The following is a 27738-nucleotide window of genomic DNA, read 5'->3' as shown; positions in this document are numbered from 1 at the left end:
AGAGGATTCAGAGAAGATAGTAGAGTAAGTCAGAAAATCCCAAGCTCTTCAGATATCCCCCACAAATATGGAAAAAAAAAGAGTTCCTAACAGCAGAAGTAAAGCAGTAAAAATTGAGTTGGGTAGAAAAATGGTCCTCCTGAGAGAATCTGAGAAGGTCTGAAGAAAGATACCAAACAGGTTGGTCTGTATGAAGTGTAAATACCTCCAGATTTGTTTCTCTGAAACAGCAAGTAGGGAGCCCTCAGGCTTGTTAGGTAGCCTGGCTCCAGCCACAGAAATTTTCATCTCCCAAACAGTATGGAGAGTCAGGGATCTGAGTGAGGGAAGACTGAGGGAACCTGTACTGGTAACAAACACCAGCCCCACTGTGCTGTCTATAGGTGGCCCTGGGCAAGAAGGAATCAGTGTCCACCTAGTTAATGCAAAAACAGTGAGTCAGGGGCTCTGCTGTCTGCCAGCTATCTCAGGAGAGTGTAGTTCTTGGTTTTCATTCCTGACCAGAAAAGAAAACAGAAGGAGGACAGGAAGCCAGAGCCACCATCCTCCATACCCCAGGACTAGAGGTGATAACACTTAACAATCTGCTATTTTTTTTTTTTAATGAGCAGGGAAAAGAGAAAGAACACAACCATAGAAAGTTATTGTGGGAATAGAGAAGACTGTGTGACTCATCTTCAAAGAAAGATACTAAAACACAAAAAAGGCTCTTCTACTTGGTAATGTTAAATGATCACCTGACTAAAACAAATGGAAAATAGGGGTAGAACTGGGTATGACGTGATTCTAAAAAGCAAAACTATATAGGAAAAAGTTTTAAAAAAGAGTAAATATGCTATACAAATGAGGTACAAGCAGAAAAACTGACACACATGAATTAGATGGGGGAGGAGATCTAATAGTTCTAGAATCCTACTCTCTTCTTCCTCTAGACCAGGAACTATGCCAGGTACTGGAACATTAAAACCAAAATGGAATAGCCTTTTCCCTTAAGAAATTTAGCTTTTATTGGGAAAGACATCATGTCTACACATAATTATGTATACAATATACACTCAAAATAAGAAAATAAGAATAATTCTACCATCTAAAAATTAATTTAATCCCTTTTAACAGTGTAACCACAAAACAGTTCCTTTCAGAGGATAGTTTATATATATATATATATGTTTTCTAAATTTGTAAAAAAAAATAAGATGGGAAGGGATAAGAATGGAAGGGAATAGGATAAAGAGGATATAGAAAGGTTTATAGAGATAGGATAAAGAGAGAAGAGGGAAAATGATGGGGTAAAGGATAAGGAAGGGATCATTGGAGGTGGCTAGATTAAGTAATAGCAAAGCAAAGTAACAGGTAGAAGTAAAACCCAGGAATCAGCAAGGATAAAAAATAAGAGTTACACACAAACATAATGAGTAGAGTAGAATTCATTAGCCAAAAAAAGTAGAGCTAGTAATCATTGATCTCAGCCAAAGATGAAGCTAAAATAGATTCAATCAAAAAGAAAAATAGTGAAGTTGCACTACATGTCAACTATATTAATCAATTTTGTTTTAAATTATTTAAAATAACTAAACAGTATAAGGTTAGAATGTTGCTGTGCTATAGAAAATGATGAGTTCATGCATGCGGAAAAAATGTAGAAAGACATGGACTTATTCACCTTTAGAGAAACAGAATATAAATATACATAGCACAGCCTTACATGGACACGTATGAATGCATGTATATACGTGCATGATTATAGAGATCTATGCATGTATAAATATATATGTATATATCTAAATATGCATATATGTGTGTATATATCCATAGATAATTGTAGTTTTCTTAGGGGGAAGGGAAGAAGAAAAGGAATAAAGTAAAAAGTATACATCAGGGAACAAAAGAAAATGTAGAAGAAAATAAAGATAAAATAGCTCTGAATATAACTCAGCATTTTTTATACAGACTTTCTCTAAAAGGAAATTTATTGTTTCATATTTTAAATTCTCCCTTACATGTTTTGTTTTTCTAGTTTCCATTTAAGTTTTAAACAGATAAAACAATAAGAAAGAAATTACTGCAGTGGTTTGTCATTTTTTTCTGCAGTTCATTTTATAGTAGCAAACAGGGTTAAATGATTTGCCCAGTATCATGCAGCTAGTAAGTGTTTGAAGCCAAATTTGAACTCAGGAGGTGAGTTTTCCTGACTTCAGACATGGCACTCTTTCCACTGCACAAGGAATGTATACAAGGTCACAATCCTTGGGCAAGAGCAAGGAAAATGTTGATACACTATAAATATGGAACAGCAGGTTTGTCAGTTTTGGTAGAGTATGTGAAAGAAAATAGTATGACAATAGAAAGGAAAATAGAGAAAGGTATTAAAAGAAAAACAAAGGAATTTTTCTTTATTTTGAATCAAGAAGGAAAAACAGACTTCTTGAACTAGGGTAGGACATGACAATATCTGGACAAAGTAAGCAATTATTAAAGATTTATTAAATACCCATAATATAACAAGAATGATGCCAGGTTTTGGGACATTAAAAACAAAAATGGAACAGCCTCTGCCCTCAAGAAGTTTACCTTTTATTGGGGAAGACAACATGTCTACACATAATAATGTATACAAAATATTCAAAATGAGGATAATTATGCCATCTGAAAATTCTTCTAATCCCTTTTAGTGGTCTAACTACAAAACAGTCCCTTTCAAGGTATAGTTTTATTTGTTTTGTTTTGTTTTGTTTTGTTTTTCTTCTTATTCAGGAAAGATACCTTTTCCTAAATCAATCTCTTGTCTTCCATTCTAGGCTGAGGCTTGTCAACATGCCTGCATATTTCCATAATATTCTTATATTAAAAAAAAAACAACAACAACACACTAACCCTGCTCCCAGCCAAAATAAAGAGTATTATTAGATGCAAGAGAAAATGTCATTTAACATACATTGATTGGCCTAGAATCACACTGTTTTAAATTCCTTTCTTTTTTTGCCACATTAATGGGACCCAAATGTTACCATCATGATTAAGACATAGAAATCCAATGGCAAAGCAGCATGAGGTATGAATCAAAATCCAGCTTTAATTACCCAATTCTCAGAAACTCCTGTTTAATACTCTCCTTTAAAAAATAAAAATAAACTTTGTATGAAATGTTTTAACAAGTGTCTTGTAAGTAATTCTGTGGAAATTATGCATGGGTTTCTTAAGATGTGATTGACGAGTATGTTTTAATGCTTACTAAGTGACTTTATTTACACTCTGAATCTCCACTGTGGATAGCCACTATGATTATAATCCAACTATCATTTCTGACATTTAAAAACTATTATTGCATTTGGCTCCAGACCAATAAACACAAATGGTTCAACAATCTAATTATGACTTTCCTCTTTTCTGCATTTTCTGAGCTTAAAGTTAGTTTCATTGCTGCATTCTCTTTCCCCCCCTTCAAGCTTGCAAGAAATAAAGAAGAATCTGACAGACTGTTAAAAAAATATACAACATTCTAAATGGCACAAATATAAGTGAACCATAAAAATTTCAAGGAAATTATATATTTTTTCCCAATGACGGTTTTAATTTTAACCACTCAATATTCATATGCTCTTCTAGACACAATTATATTGGAAAAAAAGCTTCATACATTTAAAAAGAATATGACAGAATACTTATTTAAATGTTATATTAAAGATTCATTGTAAATTAAATATTAAAAAATGTTCAACAGACCCAAGTATAGTTCAAATCCATCTGTTACTACAAACTATATTTTTTCCTTTATCCTCATTTAGCCATATGCCACGGAGCAATCATCAGACTTGTTTCAGCACTCAATTTTGTAATTTTCTCTTAGAAATGAATGGTCACTGTTAAAAGACACATAAAGAATTCCTCTTCTTTAACAGAGAACAAACATTCTGCAAAGTGTTTTTCAATGAATGTTTTTTTTTTTCCCATTTGATTCAAGCGAAGAAGGCCAAAGCCTCAATCAGATTTTAAAAGAATACAGAAGAATCAAATGGAGTAGTGAAAGAAGCTAGATATAGAGTAGAAGACCTAAATCGAAATTATCTAGCTCTGGAACCTATAACATGTGACCTTGGGCAAATTAATTTTCCCCTTCTGAAATGCCCTTTTCTCATCAATAAAATAAGTGTCAGTTTAATCATCTTTAAAGTCCTTGACTACTTTTAATCCTATCTTTCTATGACTGATTCTATTTTGTTTGAAGTAGGAACTTTGTGGAAAGAATAGTGTACATGCATGTTGCATGTTTGGATATATACACAGATACACATAAAATCATATATCATAATTTTTTCTCCTCTTTCTTAGACTTGATATGAGTATAACTGTAGGTCATGCCTTGAGTTTGGCTGGCTGAGCTGGCTGCTACCTCCCAGCCAGTTACATTCTTCCACTACTCCAACTCCCTTCTATACCCTTGGAGCTAAAACACAAAGAAAGCCCTTACTATTAGAGTCCAATATTTTCATATTTGATTGAGTCATAGAATGTTCAAGGATGGAAGGTAAAGATAATATCACCTATTAATAATATCACACTTGAATGAGATTTGTCTCTACAACACTTTTCCTTCACTAAATGTGATGTCCTCGTGAATGAGTGAAATAATGGATAAGATACCAACAGTCATGGATATTTATTTTGATCACTGAAGCCACTTTTTATCTCAACTGAATTGCCCTGAATTTTAAGTAATCTGAGGAGCCCTTGAAAATGACTCAGTTTAGGGGCAGCTAGGTGGAGCAGTGGATAGAACACCAGCCTTTAATTCAGGAGGACCCGAGTTCAAATTTGACCTCAGACACTTAACACTTCCTAGCTGTGTGACCCTGGGCAAGTCACTTAACCCCAGCCTTGGGGGGGGGGGGAAGAAAGAAGAAAGAAAAAAGAAAATGATTCAGTTTGGTTAATACTATTTTATATGTTAGAAAGAAAAGAAGAAAACATTAAGTGGTTTGTGTTTTCTTAAGAATTATCATATAACTGTGTACAAAACACAGTTAATGGCCTTCATGATTTTTATTTTTTCCCTTCATAAATGGTACCTCAAACTTTTATTCCAAGCAACATTTTAAAAAATCACAATTTTAATGCCTTCTTTTTTTATTTTTACTTACAAAAATGCTTTGCTCTCTCCTAGCACTTTCATAAGGTTGATATGTCAGGTTTTGACTTTATTTTCCTGAATCTTTTTACTTTATTTATTTATTTTGTTGTGGCAAGTGACTTGCCCAGGGTCACACAGCTAGGAAGTGTTAATTGTATGAGACCAGATTTGAACTCAGGTCCTTCTGACCTCAGAGCTGGTACTCTTAAGCCTTTTTACTCTAAAACTCTGTGCCTTAATTGGTATCACTGATCAGCAATATTATAAAATTTAGGGTTAAAAGGGAACTTAAAAGTAATTTAATGCAAGTATCCATCATGGGGAAAAAATATCTTCTATGGCATTACTGAAAGACAGCCGTTCAATTTGAGCTAGAATACCATGATAGAGAGCTTACTACTGTAATTAAATTCAACCTATTTTTTTCTTAGGCAAGGAAGAATTAGAAGGGAAGTGTCAGGCTAAAAAAATTTTATAGTATTTTAAGACTATTTTATCAGATTCAACATCTTTACTAGCCATCTCTATATTATGACTTGACTAGGTCTAAACTTTACTGGTAGAAATCTAGTCCAGAGCCAGAAACATTAGATCTAGGATTTTCATTCAACCTACATTTAAGTGAAAATCAATAACTTTGTTAGGCCTTGTCCATATTAAAAGAGCAAGAAAACTAGAAACAAGAAAAATAAAAGGGAACAAAATAACTAAATGGGAACATAAATTTCAATTTAACAAAAGGACTTTTTTGAAAGAGGAGGGGAGCAGCAATTTAAATAGGAAGTTGGAACTCCCTGTAAGATTGATGATTAGCAAAAATTCATCAATTTAAGTTCTTGGATAATGGGTAGATGGGTACCTTATCTAAATCCACACAATTAGAATACACTGGTGTTAGGATTACTAGGTGAGAACTGGGGTTGTCTGGACAGTGACAAGGTGAGAATTCAGGTTTTCTGGACAATTACAAGGTGAGAACTCAGGTTGACTTGATAGAGGGGGCAAGCTCATTGGCTGGGGTGGTTCTTCCCAGAAGCCCTTGCATTATCCCACGCCCATTCTCTGGGAGAATAAAAGAGAGGACTCTCAGAGAAAGAAGAAGACTCTCTGCATTACATCAGGCCTGACGGGGCTCTCTGCAGGAAGGGAAGTCACTTCTAAGGACAAGAGTTAACAGCAACTGCCTGGAGACAACGGTTCTCTACAGGAAGAAGAATCTGTCGGAGAGATTTGAGTAGAAGACACAGCAGATCTCTTCCCAGAGAGCGATCCAGCAGCTTCTACAGACGACAGCTCGTTACAATTGGCGCCCAACGTGGGGCAAGGACTTTTACTTATCCTGACAAGAGGAGCTAGACCAGACCTTTGCAATTTGGCGCCCGAACAGGGACAGACACAGTCCTGATTCCAGTGGAAAAGCTTCCAATCTAGATCTCAGTCTCTCTGACCCAGAACCGTGAGTAACGAGGAAACTTTGTTAAAGATTAAGTGAGCGTGCTAATAGATAAATAAGGAACTTAACTTGTTAAGGGCTAAACCAGGAATCTCTTATAGTGAAATGGGGCAAACACCTTCTGTTCAAGGAAAATGTTTAGAGAGCATTATCAAGGTTATGAAAAGCCAAGGATTGATTATAATTTTAGAGGAGATTACTGAACTTTTAAGAACTGTGAAGGTTATATGTCCTTCTTTTTCTCTGGAAGAAGAATTGGATCCAGATGAATGGGAATTAGTAGGAAAGCAATTAGGTGAACACTATAATTCCAGGTCAAACTCAGTTTCCAAAGATACAATTCATACCTACAATTTAATCCAAATGGCTTTAAACAATGTTATTCTAAAGGAAGAGATGAAGGAGCAAAATGGGGAAGTGTCAACTAAACTAGGTGAAAAGGATGAATCAGATAACAATGAAGTTAAGTACAATTCTGAGCAACAGGAGCACCTCCCATCTCCTCCCTCAATTAACCCTTCATGGGTGGAGCAAGAAGGAGGAGAGGAAGAGGCAGAAACACAAACAGAATTGCCTGTGAAGCAGCCTAAGCCTATGACAAGATTAGAAAAAGCATTGGTTAAAGCTAAGAGAGAAGGACAGGATATAAGTGATTTTATACATGCATATCCTGTGATTGAAAATATTGATTCTGTAGGTCATAAAATGAGAAGATATGCACCTTTAGATTTGAATAAAATTAAGGATTTGAAAAAAGGTTGTACCCTTTATGGGACTACATCAGCTTATGTCAAAATGTTACTAGATGGTTTGTCTTATGAAGTCCTAACCCCGAATGATTGGAAATCCATAGCAAGGACATGTCTGGAACCTGGAGAAAATTTATTATGGCTTGCGGAATTTCATGAATTATGTAAAATTCAAGTCAGATGCAATTTGGAAATAGGAGTTAACACACAATTCACTTTTGAGCACTTAGCTGGTGAAGGTCAGTATGGAGAGAATTCGGAACAGATTAATTATACCATGACAATATATGAGCAAATTGCTAAGGCTGCAATAAAAGCTTGGGGTGTCCTTCCTGGACAGAAAGATCGTGGAGAGGCTTTCACTAAAATACAGCAAGGTCCCAATGAACCTTTTGCAGATTTTGTGGGACGTTTGCAAACTGCTGTCAAAAGAACTATTGGAGAAAATTCAGCTACAGAAATAATGACCAGACATCTGGCTAAGGAAAATGCCAACGAGATTTGCAAAAGAATTATATGGGGATTAGACAAAGATGCTCCTTTAGAGGAGATCATAAGACGCTGTGCTACAGTGGGAACAAATGCTTTTTACACCCGGGCAATGATGAATGTGGAAAGACAGGGTCCCTCCTGGCAAGGGCCTTCTAGAGAAACTCGGCGATGTTTTCAATGTGGAAAAATTGGACATCTAAGAGCTCAGTGTAGGTATGGAGATACAGTGAGAAGACAGGGTGAGAGAAGACCTAAAACCCCATGTCCAAAATGCAACAGAGGACTCCATTGGGCATCAGAGTGTAGAATAATTCAGGGAAACGGGATGAGGGGCCCAGGTCCAGGGCCCCAGGCAAAAAAGACGTGGCGTATGATGGCAGCTAATGCTACACCCAAAGAACCTTTAGAAGGCCAGGACTCTGATTTAATCAACCAGCAGAAAAGCAATCACATGGCAGAAAGGGATTACCCAATCAGTCAGCCAAAAGGCAATCAGATTGCAAAAATGGATTACACTTGGGGAGAATACAGGCCTTTTAAACCAACAGGGCTGTGTTCAGTGCAAACAACTCCAATGTAATTGTCAGATGATGAGAAGAGATTTAGAAAGTGGTAAATAGAAGGAAATTAGATAGGTTAACTGCCTGGGAGAGAGGGTTTGCTTGTATTTCTTCAGCAGGAGAAGGAATCAGATGGGTGCCAACGAGTCATATTCGCCTTGTCCACCAGAGAGAGACAGAAAAAGAGAAAGACCTCAAAATAAAGGAGAAGATCTAAGAAACATCTGACACTGAAAGAGCATGGATAACAAGAAGACTGTTAAAGAACTTTAAAAACCAGCAGGAATCATTGGACTTCCTCACACAAGATGAGAATAATGGACAATGGACTTATGGACATTTATAAATTTTCAATTTATGATTATTTGATTATGTTATATACTTCTAGCATGTGTTATGTTACTATGTTACTATATGCTTATGTAATTTATGTAATTATCTGTAATACTTCCCATATTGATGGATTTATGTTTCAAGGTCATGACTGTCCTATGTTCTAAATCAAAAGAAAGGGGGAGATGTTAGGATTACTAGGTGAGAACTGGGGTTGTCTGGACAGTGACAAGGTGAGAATTCAGGTTTTCTGGACAATTACAAGGTGAGAACTCAGGTTGACTTGATAGAGGGGGCAAGCTCATTGGCTGGGGTGGTTCTTCCCAGAAGCCCTTGCATTATCCCACGCCCATTCTCTGGGAGAATAAAAGAGAGGACTCTCAGAGAAAGAAGAAGACTCTCTGCATTACATCAGGCCTGACGGGGCTCTCTGCAGGAAGGGAAGTCACTTCTAAGGACAAGAGTTAACAGCAACTGCCTGGAGACAACGGTTCTCTACAGGAAGAAGAATCTGTCGGAGAGATTTGAGTAGAAGACACAGCAGATCTCTTCCCAGAGAGCGATCCAGCAGCTTCTACAGACGACAGCTCGTTACACACTGGTGGTACCTGAACTTACATCTTCTTAACTCTGAAGTGAGTTCTCTGCATTATACCAAGACTGATGAAAGATGTGCTTAAATGTTATTTTGATTTTAGTATGAGTATCTAATCACCAAATCTTCATGTTTGTCTAGAGAAGATGTAGAATACAAAAAGTCCACAATGCTCCCCAGTGCAGCTGAATCAGATTAAAACATCACTGGAAAATATTTAACAAAATAAATAAAAATTCAATAAAACGGAGGTAATGTCACACTTAAAAACTAAGTCAATGTGTGACTGGCAGGGATCTTTATATATATGTTGGACACCACTGATAAAAGAAATGCAACTTTATTCTACATTAATTTGTCTGCCATAGTTGTGGGTCAGGTCCATTCACCATCATGACACAGATTCATAATAATAAGAGAACTACAGAATGTTAGAACTGGTAGCTATCTGAGACATTATACAAGCTGAGCTTATATACTTTTTGAAGTCACCTTTTATGCTATCTAGTCCAGGACTTCTTACATTTTCCCACTCACAGCCCATTTTCATTTGAGAAATTTTTGCATGATTCTAGGTGTGTGTGTGTGTGTGTGTGTGTGTGTGTGTGTGTGTGTGTGTGTGTGTATGTGTATGATAAATATACAAATCAGGCAATTGTTGATAATAAATCATAATTTTATGACCTCCACATTCAGTTTTGGGATGCCATAGAGAGTCATAACCCACAGGTTAAGAAGTTTTGATTTAGTCTACATCCCTTTCATTAGAAATGAAATAGGCCTAGAAAGTTTGGGCAGCAGTGGCTAGAGTGCCAGGCTTCTCTGTGAAAGACTAAACTTCATGAATTCAAATCTGGCTCAGATAATTACAAGTGACCTAGGCAAGTCAGTTAACCGCATTTGCCTTAGTTTCCTCATCTGTAAAATGAGCTGCAGAAGGCAATGGCAAACCATTCCAGTATCTTTGGCAAAATAACTACAAATGGGGCACAAAGAGTTGGACATGACTAAAACAACTGAAAAAGAATGGAGAGTGTAAGTCTTAGATCACAGAGATATTAGGTAGGACAACCAAAATTCAAATCCAAGTCCTTTAACTCCAAGTCCATTATTCTTCCACTCCATCACTAGCGCACTCATTCAACAGGTGTGGTAGTTGATGAAATCATTTATCAAAAGTCTCCCAAGAAGAAAGTAGAAAGGCTGATCCACAGTTCAAGGTCCTTTCAATTATGTCACAATAGCATTAACAAACATTTTTTGAGAATTATAACTTCTCGGAGAACAGGAAAAGATCCAGAATGCCCAAATGAACTTTAACTGCTGTAAAGACCATTGGCCCACTTACTAAGGTATACTGCTCAGAGGTCATAATGGTTCCTCCTGGAGACTGACATGAACTGATGCTGAGTGAAATGAGCAGAAACAGGAGATCACTATATACTTCAACAATGATACTGTATGAGGATGTATTCTGATGGAAGTGGATATCTTCAACATAGAGAAGAGCTAATCAAATTCCAGTTGATCAATGATGGACAGAATCAGCTACACACAGAGAAGGAACACTGGGGAATTGAATGTAAACTGTTTGCATTATTGTCTTTCTACACAAGTTACTTTTACCTTTGGAATCCAACTCTTATCATGCAACAAGAAATTTGGTTTTACACACATATATTGTATCTAGGTTATACTGTGTAACACATTTAACATGTATGGGACTGCCTGTCATCTAGGGGAGGGGGTAGAGGGAGGGAGGGGAAAATTTGGAAAAGAAGTGAGTACAAGGGATAATGTAAAAAAAATTACATATGTACTGTCAAAAATTATAATTATAAAATTAATTAAAAAAAATAATGGTTCCTCCTGGTCATTATAAGGCTCTCTTTTCTATCACCTTAGATTACTTAATTAGCACACCATGACTAACTAAATTATTAACTAAAAATGGCTTTTCTAATGGAGAATAACCCCTAGGAATAATTTTCAAAGCCTGGTCATGACTAACCATCTGACTAACATTTGGGAAAAGAGAGAAAAATCTTGGCTTCCCCCCTATAATTATCCTGTAAAGTCGAATCCCTGTTGCCACTCCATGAAGACAAATCATCCTGGGGCACCAGGGTCATGACCTGACTTTACTTGACCTGCATGTCTGATATATATTTGCACCAGAGGTGGTCTTCTAAGGTTCCATGTGAATTCTACTTTGACATTTCCAATTTCTAGTATTGCATCAGGATACTCTAATTTTGCCTAAAAAGGAAATCTAACCTTCCCAAACACACACACACAAACACACACACACACACAAACACACACACACACACACACACACACACACACACACACACACACACACACACCCTTTGTTCCACCTGTTTTAGAAAATTTAAAAAGCAAGTACTTGGAGTGTGATACCATATATATCAAAGAAAATGATTCCTTGGTTCCCTAAACAGTATTTGCAATGAGACTAGGTGTCTGTTCTGACTCTCAGCAACTTTCCTCACCTTCTCCATTTTCATAAGAAGGCAATAAGACATTGGCAAATGTCCAAGGTAAATGGGTAGTAAGAACAATGAGTCATTGTAAAAGGATATTCCTCCTGAACCAGATATCTAAATCCTATGACATTCACTGGTCATATTTTGCTTATTTCATAATTCTTACCATTCCCAATACTAAAGGAACGTTTAAAGAGTACTTCAAAGAAATAATTTGATAAACTCATTCAATGCAAGAGTAAATAACCAGGGAGTATTACCTAGAGAGTAGTTACTATATTTGCATTTTTAACAGGGGATACAATACTTACATTGGCTCAATCCAAGTGAATAACCCTAAGTATTAAGTTTCAAATTCAGCAAATTTAGGGAATGAAGTATATAGACATAAGGGAGTCTTCTAGGTCAGGAGCTCATGAATGCCTTATAAAGCCTCTAGAACCCTTTGAAGCACTATGCTTGTTGCCTCTGTTCATAACAGAAAGGAAAAATTTTCAGTTAGAAATTAATGAAAGACATATTTCTGATCCAACTTCCATCTATCCTCTCGAACTCAGGTGAATAATAGTTGTTCTAGGTTCTGAAATAGCATTTGTGTATACAACTAATTGTGGAAATTGTATTTTATTTTATTTGAAAATTTCATAAAATCCTGGAGCTTTTTCACTGCAAGACTTAAGAATTCCACTTGAAAGATGAGGAAAGTATGTCCCAGAGATGAAGGGAAGTGATATTCTCAAGATCACACAGCAAAGTACAATTCAAACATATATATCCCCCAGTTATATGTACAATGTTCATTCTCAACTCAATTCAATAAACATTTATTAAGTACTCACTGTGTGCCAGGCACTGGGCTAAACAACAGGAATACAAAAAGAGGAAAAAGATAGTCCCTCCTCTTCAAGAAGTCAAATAAAACTCTAAGGCCTTTGTAATTTAAGACAAGTTAATTTCAATTGCAAATCATTACTAATCTGTAAAATGCTGGTGGTTTGAGGCTCCTTCAAGGTCTAATGGTCTATGACATTATTGAAAGAACTTCTCACTGTAACCAGCATTTTTGTAAAATAAAAAAAAAAAATCCTTTCAATGAGAATTTTTAAAATTCTAATTAAGGAAAACCAAACGACTCAAAACTGGAAAGGAGCTTAAAAATCATTTGGTATGAAGCACCCATTTTATAATTGAATAAACTGAGTCTCTGAAAAAGATTAATGAGTTATCTAAGATCAAGAAAAAATGTATTTCAAATACATTCTTTTACTCTCAATACTATAGATTTTTCCTGTATATTAATGGATTATTTTACCTTTATATTAATACAATTGTTCAGAAGATATGTTTAAAGTGTGATGATCCCTGTTACCCAAGGATCTGTTCTTTGATTTGATACTAGATACTGAATAAAATATGCAGGGGATTTTTTTTAAATAAAAAAAAGTAAGAGGAAGGGGAAAGAAGAAGTTACATAAGAGGTGGAAGGATGCTTAGGACAAGAATTGGCTCACACAAATATATGCATGAAGGTCTTTATATTCAATCTTATGTCACAAAGGACTGACTATAAGCAAAGTCAAAATGTTAAGCTATTGGGTTTCATTTGTGCAAGTAAAGAGACCTATGAGAAATGGCAGAGACTACTTCCTTCCTCAATATCGCATAAACCGCCATGTCATAAAACATAGCTTTTTTTGCTTGGAGAGTATAAGGTATCAGTGGCTGGAACCTTGGAAATAAAGAGACCTAAGGTCCTTTGTCACTGCTTCCTGTTTTGGTAAATTAGAGTCACTACAAGAATGTCAAGTATCTATAGATCTAAAATGATTTCTTCCAGCTTATCCCATTAGGAATTGTATAAAGAATAATGCATAAGGCTGATGATCTCTATTATGACATAAGCTGAGAAAATAATTTCTATTAATTTTAGGTGATTATTAGGCTTTTATCAACCTGTCTACTCTGCCACATTGGAGAACATGAAATGTATCTGAAATGATACTAATTGGCACTAAGAAACCTATTTTCTTTTTCAATTGTTTTCCAATACATTCTCATCATAAATGTTTCTTTGCCATCAAACAGTAATTAGATTTCAACCTGTAGATTTTCAGGGCTCCTAGTTTTTCTCATATTCTCTTTCTCCTTCTAGCTACTGGTTTAGTCTTCTGGTACACAAATCATATGCATCTTTACCCAAGAATAGCCAATGGCACAGAGAGAAAAATAAAACAAGAAGAAATGAAGCATCTTCATACTGTCAGGACCTTTGATAAAGAACACAGCTCAAATGGAATAATGCTGCTACAGTGGCAGCTACTTGGTTAAATTCAGATTATGGTAGATAGGTAATACAGACAGAGATATTGTTAGAAACAGAGATAGGTATATATATGTATATTTGGGTATTTATATGTATTTGTGTGATGTAGAAAGCCTAATTCTATGTGAATATACATGTATTACACTATATATATATATATATCTATATGTACATATATATATATATATATATATATATATGTATATATATATATATATATATATATAAAACTATATTACAGTGATATATAGATAGTAGGGTAGAAAGAGTAGAAGATTAAACCTGGGTTTGAATCACATATTTCCTATTTAGTACCCATGTGATTTCCTTGTCTGCAAAATGAGCAGATTGTCCTTGCTAAAATTTATTGTACCTTCCAACTCAAATAAAAAAAATTAAACAATTTTATAGCTTAAATTACTCCTCAGAAACTTGAAAGTCCATTAACAAGGAATTCCTCTGTTTCTCTTCTGCATTTGACACAATAAAGACATTGCAAATGCAAGGCTCAATAGATCAATAGCTCTGAACAAACTTGGTCTAGAAGCCAAAATGAAGAACATTTAACCCTAGAATTAAACTATTATAAATAAAGTAATTGTTGAGTAACAATCTGTTAAATTTTAATGTGCAGAATTTTTTTAACATCTTACTCATTTAACTTTTAATTTTGTTATGAGCAGCTAATGACAAACTCATAGTTGTATCAAGTTCTAGATGTCATGTCTAGATACAGAGTTTACTTAAATGTGTTGAGACTTAGAGTTGACTTTTAATAACTTTGTGAATAGGGAAATTAATTTACTGCTTCCAGTCTCCCTATTCTGTTCTGTTCCCCTTCTTTTCTACCTCTGTAGACATTCCTCAGAATAATTTCTTGCCTTTTTTGTCAAAATCTGACAACAACATTTATACTCATGTATGAACAGTGGCTTAAAAGATTAAATAGTAAAGTTCAAACTTACATGAAAAGATCATTGGCCATCTGACCTTAACCTAGCCATAAACATTTAAGCCTTTCCAGAAAGTTCCTCTCTCTGTGTAGGATCATAGAGTGAAGGCTGGATAGAATTTTAAAAGTTATCTGGTTCAAACCATTTATTTGACAGGTGAGCAAACTGTATTCTGATGCCAAAGAGACAAAGATTAGTACCTCTTGTAAATGACTTCTCTTCAAATGCTTAAAGCAAGACATCTCTTGAAGGCCATATCTCTACATTTTAAATATGTGTAGTTCTTTCAATCATTCCTAATGTATGGCATGAACTTCAGAACCCTCAGCATCCTACTTATTCTTCTCCATGTTCTCTACAGCATATCGACAGCTTTCCTAAAATGTGGTTTCCAGAACTGAATATCATACTCAAATTGTTTATCAATCAAGAGCAGGACATTGGTAACAGTCTACTTACTGCCGATATTTTGATTCCATGCCTCATTTAGTGTAGTCTGTTGTTACTGAAAGTTGATGCAAGGAAGTTTATAGGTTTATACACATATTCATGAATGGTAAAAGGAACGGGAAGGAGTGAAAGGAAGGGAATAAACATTTACTAAGCACTTGGTATATGTCAGGCACTCTGTTAAGCACATTTAAGTATTTTGAAACTTGTAAAATATTATATATGATACAAGCCAAGGTTAAGTGATTTGCCCAGAGTTAGCAAGTGTCTGATGATATTTGAACTCAGATATTTCTTATTCTAGTCCCAGTGCTCTATTCACTGCATCACTCAGTTGTCACAAAACATATATAACATTATGACCAAGGATTTAGAAACTAAATCGTGTCCACTCAAGGTTTAGCTACATAAATTAAGCAAGAAGGGCCAAAATGTCTCATTCAAAACTGCTCATGTTTCTGAAAAGCCTCCTTTAATTCTAAGGAAAACACAAACAGCTAACACTGAGATAGGAGATGATTTACTCTATATCATTCTGTGAACTATGGTTCAGAAGATACTGGAATGTACTTGAACTCAATGGATAATGGTCTTTTATTTCTATCTTATTAGTGAAAATAAAAGGGAAAAGGCAGAAACCAATCATTTCAATTGACCCTTGTTCCATTGCATTCCTTCCTCTCACTCATATTTTTTTCCAAAATCAAATCAAAAATATTCTAAAAATATTATTTGAGTTGTCAGCTAGACATTGTGTGTCTATAGAAAAATCAACAGTTAGACTGAAAAATGCATTTTTTTTCACTACACAGTTATTTGGAATTTAATATGGAAAATAAAAAGATCAATAATTGGATCTTTCTACCTTTAAATCTAATGTTGCTGTTTTGTAGACATAGTTTGGTAATTTCAGGGTAGAACATGTCATATTAAAAAAAAAAGTTTAGATTTAGAATTTTAATTCTAATTATTAATTCTTTAAAGCCTGTTATTTTATAGGTACCAACATTTGGCCCAGAGATTATCACCATTTTGAATTTATCTTCTAGGCCTGGAAGATAGTTCAGAGGTACTCATTTTTCAGATGTAAGAACTGAGACTCAGAAAGACTGTGATGTCTTCAGAATCTTATAATACATCACAGGAATAGAACCATCATAAGTCCCATGTGTTCATTTTATTATCTCCTGTTTAAGTAGAATAACTGCTGAATATTCTTTTCCTTCTCCAACTGATCATATCCCTTATAATTATTCCTAGAATCTTTGTGATTCACTGCATTTATTTTTCTTTAAAACAAAACCAAAAACATCAGCCCAGATGTTTTTCTTTTCATTATTTCTATTATTAAATGGAATTTCCATTATTAAAAAAAATTAAAGACTTTTATGAAAATAAAACCCTCAAAGCAATAACAATCCAGAAAACAAATTCCAATAAAAAAAATTGGATAGGCCAGCCAGGGAAAAGAGACATTTTATGCTATATGTTTTGAATAACCATAGTTTGTCATTTATCATATTTCAATCAACATGTAGATATAGATATATGTTTATACAAATGGCTATGAGGATGCCTCTCATATATTCCAACAATATATAGTTCCTTTATTATCGGCACTCATGACAATGCCCACACAGATGTCCTATAGGATCTCATGCTAGTGAAATATTTTACCATCAAGAAGAAATTAATAATGCAGGCTATATATAGTAGATTTATCAGGCAATTGCAGTTGAAATGCAAATCTGTTGAGCAGACAGAACTATTTTATTTCCTATAAATGACTGGTAACCTATAGACACCACATTAAACAAAACAGAATAGAGAACCCTAAACATTCTCCTCATTCAGAGACCGTGGCATGAGTTGATCAGGACAATCCATGACTCCAGTGAAGTCCAAACTCAGAGATTGAATCTGTCGTAACTCTAATTTAATGTGATTCACAGAAAAGCAATTTAGAAGCAAGAACATTTTAGCCAAATTTAAAGCTCAGAGATTCACTAATTAAAGCATTTGCTGTAAAAGCAAAAGTTCTATGCTAGGCAGAGGAATTTCCTGAGTTGGACAGGGCTGGTTATTCCCATAGATGGAATAGGAACTATAAAACAAACAAAAAACAAAACTCAGGAGATACATGCTGCTGTAAAAGTATAGATGTGGACCAGTGAGTGACCAGAGATGAAATGAATGTCTTGGAGAGAAAAAATTCATGGACAAGCATAGAGAGCCTATATAGCCACACTGTGGAGAGAAAATATCTAAACCAAAAGACATACTTTCAGTATTTTATATGATTACAATCACTTGAGACTATTTATAAATCTGATCATATGATGCTTATGGTGTGCATGTGCCTGTGTATGCATATATATATATATATATATATATATATATATGTCCATTATTGATCTGATCTATATATATATATATATATATATATATATATATATGTACATGTGCGTATGCCCAATATTGATATTTTGAAACAAATATAATTTTCAAATGCTGTACCAAAAGACCTGAGTTAAAGTCCTTTCATTTTAGAAATGTGGAAACTGAGGCTCAGAAAGGTAAAATTAATAAATACATCTCCTCAGTTTCCACATTTCTAAAATTGGACTTGGACTGTATTTCTAGCCTCATCATAAATTACTTCCTCCCCTCCACTGTGATCCAATAAATCGTGTTTTTTTCTCTCTCACAAAAAATATTATGTATTGGATGTCTAGGTGACAGACACATCCTGAAGGAAGAAGCAAAAAATCACCACCACTGTGGGGTAACTACCTCTTTGCTTCTGCATCCCTTCCTTTCATGGGCGTACTTGACACTTGTCTTTAATGAGAAGAAAGTCCTTTCTTTTAGATGAGATAGAGAGAGAGATCACCAAGTCTCACCATGTTCTCTGTTTCTGTTCCCTGTAATTACCATGAACTGTCATTTCAACTAATTAAGCAATACATCAGTGGTCCTCAAACTTTTTAAATAGGGGGCCAGTTCACTGTCCCTCAGACTTGGAGGGCCGGACTATAGTAAAAACAAAACCTCACACTCTGTCTCCGCCCCTCAGCCCATTTGCCATAACCTGGCTGGCCGCATAAATGTCCTCAGAGGGCTGCATCTGGCCCACAGGCCATAATTTGAGAACCCCTGCAATACATGGTTTTGGGGGCATTCCCATCTATCCTTTCAATATACCTTTAGCATACCAAGGAATGCCACCTTCCCCAAAGCTGAATTTTCTTTTATGTATTATCCTTTCTTCCCCAACTCCAGTGCTGAACTCCTTAAAAGAAGGGAATATTTAGCCTTTTATCTTTGTATAAAATACTTATCACAGTTCCTAGCACACAGTAAGTGCTTAATAAATGCATTTTTCATTCATTCTGCCAATGGACTTCCCCTTTATGTCTGCCTCTTGTAACTTTAAAGCATCATCTGCAGGAAGCCCTTCCTGATTCCTCTAAAGACTAGCTCCTTCCTTGCCAGACTAACTTGTTTTTTAAATATTTTGCATTCACTCATTGCATAAACATAAATATGTATGTGTATGTGTGCATGCATACTGTATATGCTTATATATGGATTTTATGTTTTTCCCATTAGAATAAAAACTTCTCCTAAAGAAGTTTTTTTCTTTTCTTTTTTTTTTTGATCTAGATAAAATTGGTTGTTGGACACATAGTAGATTCTTGATGAATGCTTGGTATTTGGTTGATTGATAATAATACAAGCCTCATATCACATCTTTTTTTAATACCCTTGACAAAGACTAAAGTTTGGTTATAGAGACAAAATAACTTTTCCTTTTAAGCTCAATCCATGTGCTGCATATTAAGTGAATCATTTCTTCACATTTTCCTCATCTCATCCATAAGTGAAAATGGTCTATCCTGAAATTCGTAAGTATTTTTGCCTTTATTTTTTTTTACTTACTTCACTCTCCTTTGTCATAGTTATTTGCATATATGTTTTCTCTCCCTTATTATACCATAAGCACCTTGAGTTTGAGGATGTTCTTTATATTGCAAGAAATGAAGGCAAAGTCTACATCTTCCATTTCATTGGTGTGGGGAACTATCAATGTATAGATTTTTTTTCCCCTGTACAAATTGGAGCTTCTCAATAATTTATACTGTGGTACCAAGAGATTAACTGATTTGTCCATGGTCACTTAGTTCTATGTATCTGAGATAGAAGTCTTCCCAAACCTATTTTCCTGTCACAAAAACCTGCCTTTCACCCACTATGGTATACTGTCTTCTCTTTTATATTATTCATGCTTAATGCACATATATTTAATTTAAATGAGTCAATTTGAATAACTTCTATATCTTTGTTTTCCAGGATGAGTTAGGTGTTATTCAAGTTAATTAAATATTCTACTTAGTGAAATTTTAAAAACTATTTGTGAATGTCAATTTTATAAATCAAAAGTCAAAAAAAATATACACTAGGTCTTTTTTTTTTTTTTTCCTGCTGATTCTGGTTCTGAAGTATGGCGTGCCAGCAATGAAAAGGACCTATTCTTTAAAGAAGGCTGGCAATTCATATGCAAAGTGCTCCCCCTCCACCCACACTCAGACCTCTGTCTATATTTATCCAAATGGTGAGCACATGCACATGTATATGTATATGCACACACATACAAACATAGACACAGATAAAGACATTATAATCACTTTTATGGAGCTTACAATCCTGGTGGCACAGCAATTAAAATGCTAAATTTGGAGTCAAAAAGACCTGTTTTTGAATTCTACCATAGACATTGAGTCTGTAAATCAGGAGCACATCACAGAACCTCTTTCAGCCTCAGTTTCCTCATCTGTAAAATGAAGGAGTTAGATTCCATGACATCTAAGGTGTCTCCAACAATGATCCTGATTAGTAACCATGGTCTTTTGCTTGAAATCTTACTTTTCCCAAAGATCAACTTTATATTATTCCCATTATAGTTCATCCGTGCTAGTATCTATGTAGTATTCTTAATGTATTGGACAATTATCACTCTTCTACTCAAAATCTGTAATTTTTCAGTTATTTCTCCATGGAATAAAGTTACAGTGGTTAACCCTGGCTTTCAAGACCATTCAAGCCTACCTACCCAACTTTGTTATAATTTATTTACATAACTATTATTTTATCCAAACTAGACCATACTCTGATCTTCACCTTCACTCCCTCATTTTCATCTTTTCTTCCTTCTTGCTAACTCTTAGAATGAATCCTTAGAATAAACTCTACATGACTCATCTTTAGCAAATGAAACACCTTTTTCAACTTTAAGCCCTGAAAATCTAGGTGTTATTTCCTAGTAATTTTATGAAATGATAATGTGTAGCAAAAAGGAGATCAAAGTTGCTACTGCTACTATTCCTCTCCTCTTCCTCAGTTAGACAGACATTTCAATTGATTAGCTGAGATTCACCTTCAAGAGTTGAAAACAGATATTTGTAAGCACGCATTTAAAAATCATCCTTTAAGACTTAAATGCAATTCCCTTAAAAGCTTTCCATTAGTCAATGTAAAGGATTGGGAGAAATTGTGAAAGAAAAGAGACAGAGACAAACAGAGACAGAAATGGAAAGAAGAAGGAAGGGAGGGAGGAAAGAAAGAAAGGAAGGGAGGGAGGGAGAAGGGAAGGGAGGAAAAAAAGGGAAACTGTTCATTTCAAAAAACTAATGGATTAAATTAAAATTGTCTGTGTTCTATTCATAGTCCTGCATTTACCTTGCTGTGTGACCTTAAATCATTTTTTTTTCTGAATAAACCTCAGTTCCCTCCTTGTTTCAATGAAGAGGTTCAGCCAAATGATCTGCAAGGTCGTTTCTAGCTCTAAAATTTTAAGACTCTATAAATGGGGGGAATTATTTAAAAAAATTTTGTTTTGTACCCTTAGGTCTGCTTCTTTAACTGACAATCATGCTCTTAAAGTATCTATAAAACTACAGGGGTCTCTCAAGTCGCAGGTTTACATTTGAACAAGGACAGTGGTGTCCTAGAATTATTGCTGTCTCCTTAAAGTCTTTTAATCTCCTGTGAAATGGGGTGTGAGAATCAGTCTACTAGCAGGAGAGTTCATAATCATGTTAAAAAAAAAATATCAGCAACCAGCTGTGTGTGAGTCCTCTCACTAGAACAGCTGAGGAATATAAGAAAGTTTCTCTCTATAATCTTGAAGGGATTGTTACTGGGAAGGAATAAATTAGCTAGTTGTGGCTTCCTGTGCTGGACTGGTGTTAAGGAAAAGTACAGATATTTAGACTGTCTACGTGAGCCAAAGCAAATTTTGGAAAGACAAACAATTCAGTTAACAAACCAGGTGTTTACAAGATACCAACCAGCCAGTTGGACTGATTTGTTTGCCCTGAACAAAATCAACCAAATTGAATGGTTGTTTTGGCATCTTGTACCATGCTGCAGTAGGGATAGCAGCTGGGCAAGGCTGCCTAGGAGGGGCCAGGACCAAGAGCCCAATTAAGCAAGTAGAATCTGGCAGGAATCACAGGTCAAAAAGGCACTGGGTGAAGTACAGAGAGGTATATAGGGCAAAGAGAATTAGGCTGACATCCAAAGCTAGGCAGACAATTCCAGACTAGAGTGTTATCTAAGGTTGGAATGATCTATCAGATCTGGACAGGCAGGATTCAAGTGTCCCTGGAAATAGAGAAGCAGACAGAGAAGTCCAAGTGAATAAGGACATGAAGGTGAATCCTTAACACAGCAACCCATTTCCCCCTATCAAATTCTTCCTACTGTGGGGAGTATGGTTTAGAATTATGTGTTTTGAGTCATGGGGGAGTCAGAGCTAAATAGCAAAAAACAAGCTTCAGCTTCAGCTGATGAATACAGAGGAGTGACTTATTTTAAGTCTTAGCTTGTCTCAAACTCAGCCTGAAAGGAGACTACCTAGGTCCTTAATTTCATTGCTTTTATAACCTTGCCATTCAACTGCAAAGCTGACAAGGCCACTTGTTTTGGAGGAAAAGAAAATGCAAGAAATGGTTATCTGTAAATTTTAAAACCCAGTGTTCAGTCTTGATTGCTTTATTATATCCTACTACCTTGGCTCCTAACACTGATTGTTTTGGGTAGATCTATCATTTTGCCTTGTGGAAAATTCAATTCAATTAAAATTTATTATACATCAATTGTGTACCAGACACTGAAGATACAATAAGCCATTGCCCTTGCCCTCGAGGAGTCTCCAGTCTAATAGAGGTTATGGCATATAGACACAAAAATATGAAACAAGTATGATGAGATAAGGGCAAAGGAGAGACATCTAGACATAGTGCTCTAGGAAAGAAATTCTGATAAAAAGGATGCTATTTTTGAACCTTCCTAATCATTAACAAGCAAAATCGGCTTCCCTTTAATTAACACCCAATGGTCCTTTGAAGCAATACAGAACAAATCTAATCCCTCTCACACATGACAAGACTTCAAATGATTGATGATGGCTATCATGACTCCACAACTATTCACTTCTTCAAGTTAATCATTCCAAGTTCCTTCTATTTGTTTCCTCTGACATTGATATTCATCTACGTGTCTTCATGGCACTCAGGTAATACAGTGGATAGAAAACTGATTTAGAATCAGGAAGAGAGGTTCAGATCCACACACACTTACAAATTATGTGATCTATCAGATCTGCCTGAGCAGGCAGATGTGGGTAAGTCACGTCTGATCTTTGCCTGTTTCCTCATCTGAAAATGGAGGGAACAACACCTAATCTCCTGAGGTAGCTGTGAGAATAAAATTAGTTATTACTTGTAAAATGTTGTCAAACTTTAAAATACTATATACGTAAACATGTAATTATTATAGTTGTTATATTTTTATTATGGATTTTTTTTCTTAACATAGTGCACACACACACACCCATACACACACATACACACACACACACACACACACACACACACACACAACATCTCCACTACCCCACTCGTACTCCCAATCCCACCCACTCCCACATACATATCAGTCCTCCTTGTTTGGGACAGACCAATAACAATAGCTGATATATAATACTCTAAAATTTAAAAAGTACTTTATTATCTCTCACTTGAACATATTAACAACAATGTAAGGTATCTGCTATCTATCTTTCCATTTTAGAAATTATAACCAAAAGTTTTAAAAGTTAAATGTGGTATAAGATCTGAGGGCACAGTTCGTAAGACTTTGATGCTAGATATAAACTTAGTTTGTTCATACTTTAAGTCCATTACTCTTTCCATTAATGCTAGTTAATCACATTCTAACAGTGAAGGCAACCTGTAAATAAATAGTATACTCTGTGTATTGTCCATAGAGTACATGGAGGTAATTTCAAATGGGAAAGCTATAGGAGCTGGAGGGGACTAAATAATGCCTCTTATAGAAGGTGGGATTTGAGCTATATTTTGAAGGAAACTAGGAAAACAATATTGAAAACAAGAATTCCAAGCATGGGAATCTGATGGATTGGGAACAGTAGTCACAATGGTTCTGCTGGTACAGATTATGGGAACAGGGGTGACTTGGGACATGATACTAGTCTCAGATTTATAATTTCAATCCATAGTTGTATCAGATCGTTTGACTTTAGTATCTGTATTACTTGTACTGCTTGGTTCTCCCCAGTAGTATTGCCTATATAGTATTGAGTTCTAGAGATGACCCAAATTAGAGGACAATGTTGGTTTCTAGCAGGCAGAGCTCAATCCTACATGCCTGTACCAAATAATTTTCTTCTCTCAGTGATATTATTATTGGAATTATAATGATAATAAAAGTTAGTATTAATATAGTTCTTTAATGTTTTTGAAGTAGTTTATTTTTTCTCCTTTTTTCTTTTTTTGGTTTATTTTTGACACATTATTTTATGAATTATGTTGGAAGAGAAAAATCAGAGCAAAAGGGAAAAACCAAGGGAGGAAAAAAAATCAGAAAAAAGAAGTGAACATAGCATATGTTGATTTACATTCAGTTTCCTTAATTTTTTTTTTTTGAATGCAGAGGGCATTTTCTGTCCAAAGTCAATTTGGGATTGCTTTGAATTGCACAATTTTGCTCTTATTGTGTACAATGAACTCCTGGTTCTGCTTGTTTTACTCACTATCAGTTCATGTAAATTTTCCCAAGCCTTTATAAAATCAGCTTGTTCATCATTTATTAATAGAGCAATAATATTCCAGTCTCTTTATATACCACACCTTGTTCAGCTATTCCTCAACTGATGGACATCTAACTCATTTTCCAAATTCTTTGCTACCACAAAAAGAGCTGCTACAAATATTTTTGCACATTTTCCTCTTCTTTATGATTTCCTTGGAATACAGATTCAGTAATGGCACCACTGAGTAAAAGGGTATGGACAGTTTTATAGCCCTTTGGGTATAATTCTAGATTGTTCTCTAAAATGTTTGGAACATTTCACAATTTCACTAACAATGCATTAGTGCCCCAGTTTTCCCACATCCTCTCCAACATTTATCATTATCTTTTTCTGTCATTTTAGCCAATCTGAGAAGTATAGAGTGGTACCTCAGACTGTTCTGATTTTTTAATTTTTTAATTTTCATTTTTCTACTCAATAGTGATTTAGAGCATTTTTTTGCATATAACATCTAAAAATTGTCTATTATATCCTTTGACAATTGGGAAATTACTTGTATTCTCAGAAATTTGACACAGTCCCTTATATATTTTAGAAATAAGACCATTATTAAAAATATTGGTTGTAAAGATTTTTTTTCAGTCTTGTATTTCCCTTTTTATCTTGTTTCTGTTGGGTTTGTTTGTGCAAAAACTTTTAAATTTGAGGTAATCAAAGTCATAATGTTCTCTAGTTCTTCTTTGGTCATAAATTCCTCCTTTCTCCAAAGATCTTATAGGTAAATTATCTCTTGTTCTTCTAATTTGCTTGTGATATCATCCTTTATGCCAAATCATGTATTCATTTTGACTTTATTTTGGTAAGATGTATGGGATGTAGGTTTATGGCAATTTTCTAATATATTATTTTCTAGTTTTCCCAGTAATTTTTGTCAAAAACTGAATTCTTATTCTAGAAGTTAGAGTTTGGGGGATTATCAAATACTAGATTGCTATAGGCCTTCATTACTGTATCTTGTATATCTAATCTATTCTCCTGACCCACCACTCTTATTTCTTAGCCAATACCAAATGTTTTTGAAAATTGCTGCTTTATAATATAATTTTAGGTTTGGTACTGCTAAATTGCTATCCTTTAAATTTTTCCTATTCTTGACTTTTTGTTCTTCCAGATGAACTTTATTATTATTTTTCTAGTACTATAAAATACTATTTTGGCTCTTTGATTAATATGGCACTGAACAAATAGACCAATTTAAGCAGAACTGACTGGGCCTACCCATAAACAATTGATATTTTTCCAATTGTTTAGATCTGACTTTATTTATGTGAGAAGTGTTTTGTAATTGTGTTCTTATAGTTCTTGGATTCAACATAATTTTAAAATATTATTCTTCATTACTCTCAAAACAACCCTGTGAAATAAGTGCTGTTAACGATATTAGTTTTTCACATGAAGCAGTTAGGATTGGAGAGAGAGTAAAGGACTTGCATATGGTGATGCAGCTAGTAAGTTTCTGAGGCAGAATTTGAATGAACATCCATCATTTTGACTTTGTGAAGCATTGTATTGAAAAAAATGATGTGTCTAAATCTTTTCTAAAAGCCACCATTTCCCCAAACCTGGGCAAGATGATCTAATAAACATTGTCAATTAACAAATAAATAAGCATATATTAAACTCTTACTATGTACCAAGAACTGGGGTGACAAAAACAAAACAACAACAACTATGATGATGATGATAATAATAATAATACCTGCTTTTAAGGAGCTTGAAGTCTATTGCAAGAGCATGATTAGAGTTCTGAAGCAAAGATGGCTGGAGAACTATCTCAGAGAATAAAACCTCAAATATGCCTCTTTTCCCTTTAAGTAACCTAGCTTCAGAACCCCATTAACCCCTTCCTTGATTATAAAGTGAGAAAAGTAACTTAATATATTTTATGAAATTGCAAACATACCATTTTCATCCCTATCTCTTTATCACTCTTATTTTTTTCCTCCAGATTGATAATCAGATCAACAAAATCTTTGCTTTTCAGAAAGAATTATGTAATGACTAGGACAAAGCTCCCTTCCCCATCCTTCATTCCATTCCCTGTTCCCTCTAATCTATCCATCTCAATACCATTCCTCCATTGCTATTTTGTAATTGTGCCCTTTGAAGCTTCCTTTTTTCTTTTTTTGGTTAACAAAACTGATGCATCAGAGTCCATCCACAACAATTATGCATATCTGTGTGTTTGTGTTTGTATGTGCTTATATTATGCATAAATTTGCTTCCATGAATATGCATTATTATTTTCCTTTCTTTACAACAGAATGCAAGCTCATTGAAGATATGAACTATTTCAAATTGAATTTGTTTCTTAGTATCTATCATATTCTTCTGTATGTGTGTGTGTGTGGGGGGGATATGTATAGTCCTTACTATATAATATAGTCCTTAGTATAGAATACCTTAACAAACAATTGCTTTATGGAATCATATTGAAAGCACAAAATAGCAGAAAAACTTTGCCTAAAACCTTTCAGTTTACAAATTATATAATTTTGAATATTTCTGACATACACATTTTAAAATAGGATTAAAAGAGGGAACAATATTTAACTATGTCTCTAGAGTTAGAAGAACAAATAGGATCTTAAATATACACTCGCTTAATCTGTCACATTCTTAGATGTATTTACCACAGAGATACTTAAATGACAAATTACAGATAGGTAGAAGCTTCACTTTCTTTTTTGTTTAACTAGAATTATGTATATGATTATATAAAATAGACTGACATTTTCAATGCTTTTAAATTTTTTCTTTCTTCCTCTACAATTAGTTTGTATATCAGACTTATGTCTAAAGAAATAATATTACACTCATTTAGGTATCACTTCAGGGATTGCTTATGTCATAGGATTTTCACACAAAAGAACAACAATCTCAAATTTTAAAATGCTTATACTCAATTTTTCATGTTTTTATGTACCAATGAAATATAGCTGCAGCATAAAATTAATAAGAATTCATATTTACATAGCACTTTATGACTTAAACAGTGTTTTTCATCAAAACAA

General features: G+C 34.7%; 1 protein-coding gene across 8 annotated transcripts in view; it reads right to left on the bottom strand.

The window, feature by feature from the left end:
- Positions 1 to 27738, bottom strand: part of UNC5D (unc-5 netrin receptor D) — a 770467-nt gene that overhangs the window by 631001 nt on the left and 111728 nt on the right. The gene's annotated exons all lie outside the window — the stretch shown is intronic.

The sequence above is a fragment of the Sminthopsis crassicaudata genome, chromosome 2 (assembly GCF_048593235.1).
Source record: "Sminthopsis crassicaudata isolate SCR6 chromosome 2, ASM4859323v1, whole genome shotgun sequence".
Taxonomy (NCBI): Eukaryota; Metazoa; Chordata; class Mammalia; order Dasyuromorphia; family Dasyuridae; genus Sminthopsis; species Sminthopsis crassicaudata.
Note: the sequence above shows the minus strand (reverse complement) of the source record. Positions and strands in the feature narration are given on the sequence as shown.